Below are 8793 nucleotides of genomic sequence, written 5' to 3' on the forward strand. Positions count from 1 at the left end.
CATACTGACTGCAGTGGGGTTTTAACCTTTGCCCCCCTGATCCGAACACCAACGCACTATCCACTGCGCCACACCCGTGGTGATTCATAGATTCCATTCCACTGGAAAACATGAAAGCTCATGTTTCTGTAAACGTCAACAAGAAATGCAAATAGCAGGTAAGTAAACAGCTAGCAGGCTCTCCTAGAAAAGAATTTCCGAAATATGTACTCAGTTATTTGTGCTTATCTTGTGATCATACAAATATTTCCTACATGCTTCATATAAAAACTTTAATTAGGCTGCCATTATCAATTTAATAACCCTTTATTTTTCTATTAACATGTCAAAACTCTCACAAGTAGTTATTTTGTTGATTAAAACAATTATTTGTTTACTTTCCAGTTGCTATTCTTAATCATGGATCATTTTGATCGCAACACATTTGAAGGTAAAGTATTCCCTTACTCGTATTGGGCAAAAATATTATACAAAGTCGATATGACCTTCCAATACTGAAATATCTAAGCATCTACTTGAAGACACATAAACTGCCTCAACATCGTTACCCAGTAATTTTCTGACATATCCTTGACATACTCAAACAATCATAAAGATTGCACATATTCACACAGAGAGGAAACTATTAAATATTAACTTCAGAGTAACTCATTTTCTGTAGCATCTTTTCAGCAGCACTTAAATCAAGACTGAAAATAACAAATAACAAAATATTACCAATATGAATTCAGTTCAGACAACCTTATGAAGCTGTAATGCTCTTTAAAACATATGTTCAACAGCTGAACTCACATTTCACCCCATGCAAAATACACATCTACAGATATTTGCAATTGGTTGACATTTCTTATTTCTTTTTTTTTTTTCAGTTCACAAAGTTGACAAGGAAAGTCTTTACTGTCTGGAAGATCAACAAATTGCTGACTTGGTCCCAAAAGTGGGACCACGGTCAAAATTCAAATATAGACTCAAGTTGTTAAAGGCAATGTTTTTTTTTCTTGCTATTCTGGATTTGAGACTATTTTCTTTTCTAACTAGGAGCAACCAAACACAACAGATCCGGAAACATCTGATTCTTCTGTTGAAGTTATTGAATGCAGTTTAATTCACTTTTTATATTGTCATTGTCTGTTCAACATTTGACATGGCCACCAAGAGTATTTATTTTATTCTCAATGTAAATGGGAGGAATACTAATGATTACTTTAAATTGACCATGCTTGTTATCATTGACCTTGACTCAATCCTTCATGCATTGATATTTGAAGCGTCCTGAGACAAAGTCCCCTTTAACTGAAGAACTGTGAACTGTTTCATTTGTTCATAGTGTTGTTCATTCAGTTAAAAGAATGCTGAATGTGATCACTTGATAGCCATTTTTGAAGGATATATTATTTTGCATAGAGTTTTGAATGGGAAACGAAATGCAAACGTAGGTGTGTGCGAATTGTAAAGATGTGTGTTCAAGCCTGTCACATCCTGTGAGAGGACAAAGAGTCAAATTTGCATGTTCATCCTCAGGTTTATCCGTCCACCAGCAAAACAAATGATAAAGGTGAGATACAAAGTTTCTTATGGATTATATGCAGGTTTATTGATATTTTATAAACAATAATAAACCTGCTTTATCTAAACAATGTTGAGAAAATGTTTTAACAAAAAATAAATATATATATGTTATTTACAAAAAATAAAAACCAGGAAAGAGGAAGTTGGGTCTTCCGGGTGAGTCCAGCCAATCACCAGCCAGAAAACGACCACGTGAGGATATACAAGGTTCATACAAAGGTATTTATATTACTTTCCAAAATATTAGAAACTAGGGTTAATATGTATCATTTGTTAAATGTTTTATCGTTCAGCTAATGAACTTACATATATGTAGCAACACAGGTCTTATTAAGTTATAATGGCCTTAAACTGTAAGATACCTTCCATAGTATAAACATGATGAAAATGATACTCTCAGGTATTCTTGATTGCTTCATTGGGAATACATCTTAATGGATATACTGGTTATTGGTTCCTGCTGAATAGTTCTTTACTTTTACTCTGGCAGAAGAAGAGATTCTTTCTGATGTGAAAAACACCATGAGATGTGTCCTTGATAAACTACCTAACAAAGACAATAAGCTCATCAAGTTCCTGAAGTAAGTATTAGTCTTTTCAAGCAAGGGGGAAGAGTTTAAAGAGACCTGTCGAAATGATACAGCACTGAGGACACTGTTGAGATTTGTGAAAGTCCAAAGATTTGTCTGACGATAGTATTATGCTTAAGTAGGATGTTCGTACATGCAGATTTCTTCTTGAATTTGACACACTCTTTTAGGGAAAGAGAAAGAAAGAACATCAACGATTTGAAGACAGACAAGAGGGAGCTGGTCGGCGTCTTTGGTAAAACGGGGGCTGGAAAGAGCTCTCTGATAAATGCTGTCATTGGAGTGAAGGATCTGTTGCCCTCTGGAAGCATCAGTGCATGTACCTCAGTGATGATTAAAGTGGAGGCTAACATGAAGAACCCAAAGTACGAGGCAGAAATTGAGTTAATTACAAAAGAGGTAAAATACGCTAAATATGTTTGTTAACTTAGAGCTATTTCAACTTTTATGATGAAGCTGCAAATAAATAGATATAGATAATACAAAATATTTTTTTAGGAGTGGAAAGAGGAGTTGTGGACCTTGATTAATTTCGCTCGTGGTAACGAAGATCAGGAAAACGACGAAGATTATCAAGACAGTGTTGAAAAGCTGTCACTGCTGTATGGAGAAGAATGGAAAAACAACTCTCCTGAAAAACTCATGGATAAAAAATACTTCAGAGAAATTCCTGAATTTCTCAGTTCCAAGAGTAAGACTTTGACAAGGGATACAGTAAGTAAGACTAAAACTTATATGATTTCATAAAACAGACTCTTGTTTGGTGTAGTTTCACGATAGACACCAAATGCAGACGTAAATTCGGTATGTACTCAGAAATATGGGCTCTATCTGGGCTCTAATAACAATAACTACAAAACCATGTCTTCTTTATGCATCATAGGAAATAAAATGTCTAACAGTAACTCATTTGCTTGCAAGAACCTCCTAGATAATTTAAGGCACTACCAGCTTTACATTTAAAATCATGTTAAAAATGTTGAACATAATTGTTCCCTATTGCCAACATTTTAACGTAAGGTTTGTTACTTTTTAATTTAATTCAGATGTTGTTGTTTCAGTGATAGGGTTTAAAATTGACTCTTTTTTTTAATGTTATGCTGTTATAATTCTTTAACACAATCTTTAAAGCACTTTAAAGTTAAAGTTTGTTCATGTAAAATAAATGGCCTTGCATTGCCTCTTATTTTATTATCTATTTTAGGCTTTAAAGTTATCTTCAGCATTTGACAAATACACACAAAGTGAGTCAAACGACGAAGATGATGCCAAGTGGTATTGGCTACTGGTGAAGTGTGTGACCGTCAGGGTGCCGAACAATCCTCTTCTCCAGCACGTCACACTTGTGGATCTTCCTGGAAACGGGGACCGTAACAAGAGCAGAGACACGATGTGGAAAAAGGTAATTTCTCTACATGCAATGCTGATTATTGTGGAAGGTTACACTGACAATGTAACCATTATTATTTGCTGTATTCCCCTCCAGGTTATTGGAAGTTGTTCTACTGTGTGGATTGTGACTGATAGAAATCGAGCAGCTTCAGAAAAAGAACCCTGGGAGATCCTGAAAGAATCCTGCAGCCTCATGGGAAATGGTGGCGAGTGTCGGCAGATTCATTTTATCTGCACCAAGTCTGATGATATTGGACGTTCACGCAATCAGTAAGTGGTTTAAGATGCCAAAAGTACACAGTTAAATGTAACATTCAAGTTAGACACTGACGCTTGAGATGGAGATGGCCAAGAGGAGAAACCATGGAAACATTGATTACGTTTACAGGCACATTAGTATCCTGGTTTTGATCGTATTCAGGGGTATAATGTTCACTTGAAACATGATAAACCAGGTTATTCTTCATCATAACAGTATGTTTCTCAATTGTCTGCATGTGTGTCTTGATTCCTCAACATCTCAGCCATTTATTTCTGTCCTAATGTTGTTGCTTCACAAACACTTTGTGATGCTGGATTAAGCTACTCCATGTGATCACTGGTTATTGAAAGCAAGATCGAGATGCGTAGTGATATGATATCCTGGATTGTATATGCAGTTTATGTAATTCTTCAAAAACAAATCTTTTCATATAGTTCAGCAGCTGATGTTCGTGCTCAGATACTGAAACAAAACGATCTAGCCAAGAGAAAAGTGAGGGCAGCATTCAACAAACTAAAATACGTTAAGGTGAGTAATATTTCATGATAATCCAACACAAATGTTGTGCAGACCTGCTTTATATCGAAACGTGTTTGTTTTTTCAGAAACATTTCAGTGATGAAGATTTCAAGGTTTTCACAGTGAGCTCCAACGAGTTCTTGATAAAGGAACATCTGGATCCAGATGAAACAGGTGATTCAAGTCTCCAAGTGAGCCCCGGATTACAACATGGTTTTATCTCCTCCAATAAATATATGGAGATACTAATTGAGTATAACATGTAAATTCAAGAATGTAATGTAAGTATGTTACATTTTTTACAGAAATTCCCAAACTGCAGGAAGTCCTGCACAAACTCAATGACAGGCACTCTGAGACAAGAAACTATGTGTCTGGAGCTCGCGGGATTCTCTCTCTGATTCAGGGAGCCAGCAGCAGAGAAGGGGTAAGATCAAGTAACAACATCTTTCATTGTCTTTAATATTGACAGAAAATAATAACATTCATAGAAAATAAGTATGCTAGGTACACTAAAATGTTGTGTACAAATTGTAAAGTAAAAGAAAGACTGTTTACATGTAATGTTACCTGTGGAGCCAACAAGGTATTGGATTTGCTGAGTTTGTGTTGCTTCAGAGAGGATGCATTGCTACAGTAATTAAAGGGTGTTGTACTTGTTGTTGTAAGGGCTTGAAAAAAAAATCCCATGTTGAATTATGGTTGAAATGCTTTTAATAATGAATGTGTTGTGTATGGTTTCAGGCTGACATAAAGAAAGATGTGTGCAAAGAACTCGAAAAAGAGCTGATTTGTGAACTTCATGAAGTCACGGAAACCATGAAAGCAACCAGTAAGGCTTTTGAAAGATGCCTCATTGGGGGGGTTAAAAAATCTAAAAGTTCATGTGAAAAACTCTTAAAGTCGGTCATTTATCCTGTAAGTATTTAATTAAATCAAAACAACTGATTGCTCTTAATATGAATATGTCTCTTACAAAATTCTGTTTTGTTTCAGGAAGGCAGTGGTAGTGCATTTCACAGGTCATTGAAGTGTGTAGTTGAGAAGGATGGCATCCACATAACAAACAAAGGGAAATCAATAAACATCAATATGAAGTTAACTTCATGTTTGACCGACAGCATTGACGAGGAATTTAAGAAGACCTTCCCGTAAGAAATGACTTAATAAAGACATAAAACCCTGTATTGGAACAAATCATGTTGTACAATACATTAAAATACATTATTAAAATACAAACTTGTTTATGAATTTAAGCATTTCCTCTTGTTAATATGTTTTAGAAATTAAGGAAATAGTGGACCATTCAATGTGGTCATCAATGCGTTTTCACTTGGCACAGAGAAGAAGCTGAAGAATAAGAAGTACGGAAATGTCAAACTGCAGCTGACATTTCTCAGGACAGAGGTAAAATATCCTATTCATTAGTCCATTATCAAATATGTTTGTACAGCCAGGGAGACTGTAGTGGAAGGGTGAGCGATATTATTAAATATAATACATTTTGATCAGTCAACATATTCATATATATTGTACTGGAATAGCTCAGTATGAACTGGAGATGGCTTTGAAAAATTAACTGCAGCTGTAAATCTGACCCTGCCCCAAGTCATGAAGACACACTCAAGATTACAAAGTGCACCCAAGCTGGTGAACACGTCCTATCAGTTTAAATAATGTTCTGCTTTTCCACGTAAAGTCTGGAAAAAATAATAAAGGGAAAGATGAGCCTTGTTTGTAACTTATTCATTTTAAAATATGTTGATATTTGCTTCACATTCTCTCTAAGGAAGAAAAGATGAAAACAAATCTCAACAAAATCATCCGTGAGCGAAAGAAAACGATCTACAGCAGCCTGACAACAACAATCAAAAAGGAAATGACACCATGCTATAACAGTAAGACAGAAGATCATTACAGACATATAAATACACTTCTACACATTTTTACGTTGCAAAATGTTTATGTCAACATGTTTCTGTTTTATGTAGAAGCAAAAAAAATTAGAGGAACAGGCTCGCTGAAAAAAACGAGGGAAACTATTGAAGAGCACGTACGTCGTTCAAAGGACGTCATGTTTGCTCAGGCTAAAGACGCCATGATGACACAGCTGATAGACTTGATGGTTTGTCACATTTTATATTTCGTCATACAGAAATAATTCTTCACTTAAAATTCAACTAGGAACACTGCAACACAAACATACATGTCCAAAAATGTCAGTGATAAGTGATAAATATTTCAATGCTGATTTAGTCGGAGGTCCTGAAAGAACTGAAGAGCACGATGCAGAAATCAATCGAGCTGTCACTCAAGACACATGGTGTCCCCATCCCAGGTAAAGGAAACAAAATCACCAAAATACTGTACATTTGATCGTAATTAAATAGTCGATACATTTCCATGGTGTATTAAATGAATCCATTGTTTGAAACAATGTTTTTTGTTTTTTTTAGGTGTAAGTGTTGAGCTTGAGAAGGTAAACAAACACTACAATGACCTGACCTAAAGCCCAGATGATGATGCAACTCTTTGGTAAAACTCCATTTAAACATAATGTAAAATATACATTTGTCTGGATTATGACTTGTTTTCTGAATAACACTAACAGTGCTTTTATTACAGTAGTGATTAACCACGTCAAGCAGCTGCATGATGTGCACAGGTAGGTTTTAGTGAAACTGATGATCCAAACTGTTAACAAGTGTTTGTTATTAATATTCAATTTCACAACATCGCTCTTTGTCTCTCTGCTGGACGTTTCAGGGTTGATCCGTGGAGACTAACAGCAGACGCCTGTTAACATACCGAGGATAAAGGACATGAGGCCTCTGGATTGGGTCTCAATCATTTTTTTTAAGTTCTTATCTCTGTTGACTTTGAGTGTATTCTAGTGTAAGCATAATGTGGTGCCCTAATTCATGTCATTTAAAAATCCTATTAAAAAAATCTGTTTGGTGAAAAGCTTAGGTTTTACAGCCCATAAAGGAATATTTCCATGTCAATAGCGACCCCCACATCCACCCCACCCTTGCTTTTGTGCGCATCAGCATTTTAGTTGTCTGCTAGAAGCATTCATAAATGTAGTTTTTAATGTAGTTTTCAGCACACTTTTAACCAACAGGCTTTTACCCTAGCTCAGGCAACAGGAGTTCTTGGCTGATTTATGTCCGATTCTAGGACGACAATCAGAGGTTAACAATTGTACCAATGTTTGGCAATGTAAGAAGACTTACAGATCAACTATGAAACGCTAAACCTCCAGAACTGTTTGCAGAGAAGCTAACTTTGCATTAGCTTGTAGCCTCTCTGGCTTGTATCCATCAAGGAAACACTTACTTTCAAAGTAAACTGCTTTATTCTGTGTTGAACCAGCTTTACTCTCTGGGTCACTTTGTTTTGGAGAGGAGGAGACCTCTGGGCACATTTTGACCATAATGGCAAACTATGAGTTGCTATGCTATATTCTGTTATGTTTTGAATGAGATCCCCCAGTGAAAAAGTCCTCACTATGCCCATGTATCGGAGAATAGATATTGGATCTCAGCCACTGCTTTTAATAATTTAACAGTTGTTTTGTTTTTTTCATATATGTATTTTTCTGTTTTGAATCTGTTTAAATTCTGTTTAGCATTGTTTGATAAGTTTAGGCTAACATTTCAATGAATTAATTAAATCCTCAACATTGATCACAGCATTGCTGAGGGTGATTTGGATGAAGACTTCTCAAAGAATGATTTTGATCTGTTTTCTCTTATTTTAAAGTATAAAACTCACTGCAAATTAATAATTTTTTTGATGTTCTTTCATTCATATATGAAATCTAGAGAGATCTAGATGATGGCTTATCTGGTTCCTTGTTATTTACACTTTTTTTCCACACAAAATTAGTATTGCATACATGTATTTGATGTGGTATACACTCCAATAAACCAATAAAATTCACTTGTGTTGTTCATGTTCTTGTTAAAGGATCTATTGTTAGATAATCAAATGATTTTCCATTTGCTCTTCCTGCCAAACAGGTTCAGTACTAGGGTGCGGCTTTTTAAATGTATAATGAGTAGTAATGAAATCATGCTTTTTAATGTCACCAACGTGCTACTTACTGATTGGTCCCAAAGTTTACCACCATTCTTATTCGTTATTTTTGTTTATTTCTATTTTCTGAAGCAGCAAAGCCACCCTATAAACATACTAATATCTCTTTGAAGCACGAAATGTGACATCCTTACTCAACTTACTCCAGTGTTGAATGTTCTTTACAATGACAACAGTAAACGTCAAATATAAAAGTTGAATCAGAGAGAGAAAGAACAATACCAGGCATCACACACAACTAATGTTGCAGTGAAACACTGTTCACGAAGTGGCTGATCTGGCACGCCTTAATGTTAGTTTCTCAGTTTGCGTTATGGCACCAGACCTAGGGGTAATCTGGACCAGCAGCAAGGGCTACAC

The 8793-nt window shown here is 35.6% G+C and overlaps 1 pseudogene; it reads left to right on the forward strand.

The window, feature by feature from the left end:
• LOC117483734 lies at window positions 1-8277 on the forward strand (annotated as a pseudogene).
• The last annotated feature ends 516 nt before the right edge of the window (window positions 8278-8793 follow it).

The sequence above is a fragment of the Trematomus bernacchii genome, unplaced genomic scaffold (assembly GCF_902827165.1).
Source record: "Trematomus bernacchii unplaced genomic scaffold, fTreBer1.1, whole genome shotgun sequence".
Taxonomy (NCBI): domain Eukaryota; kingdom Metazoa; phylum Chordata; class Actinopteri; order Perciformes; family Nototheniidae; genus Trematomus; species Trematomus bernacchii.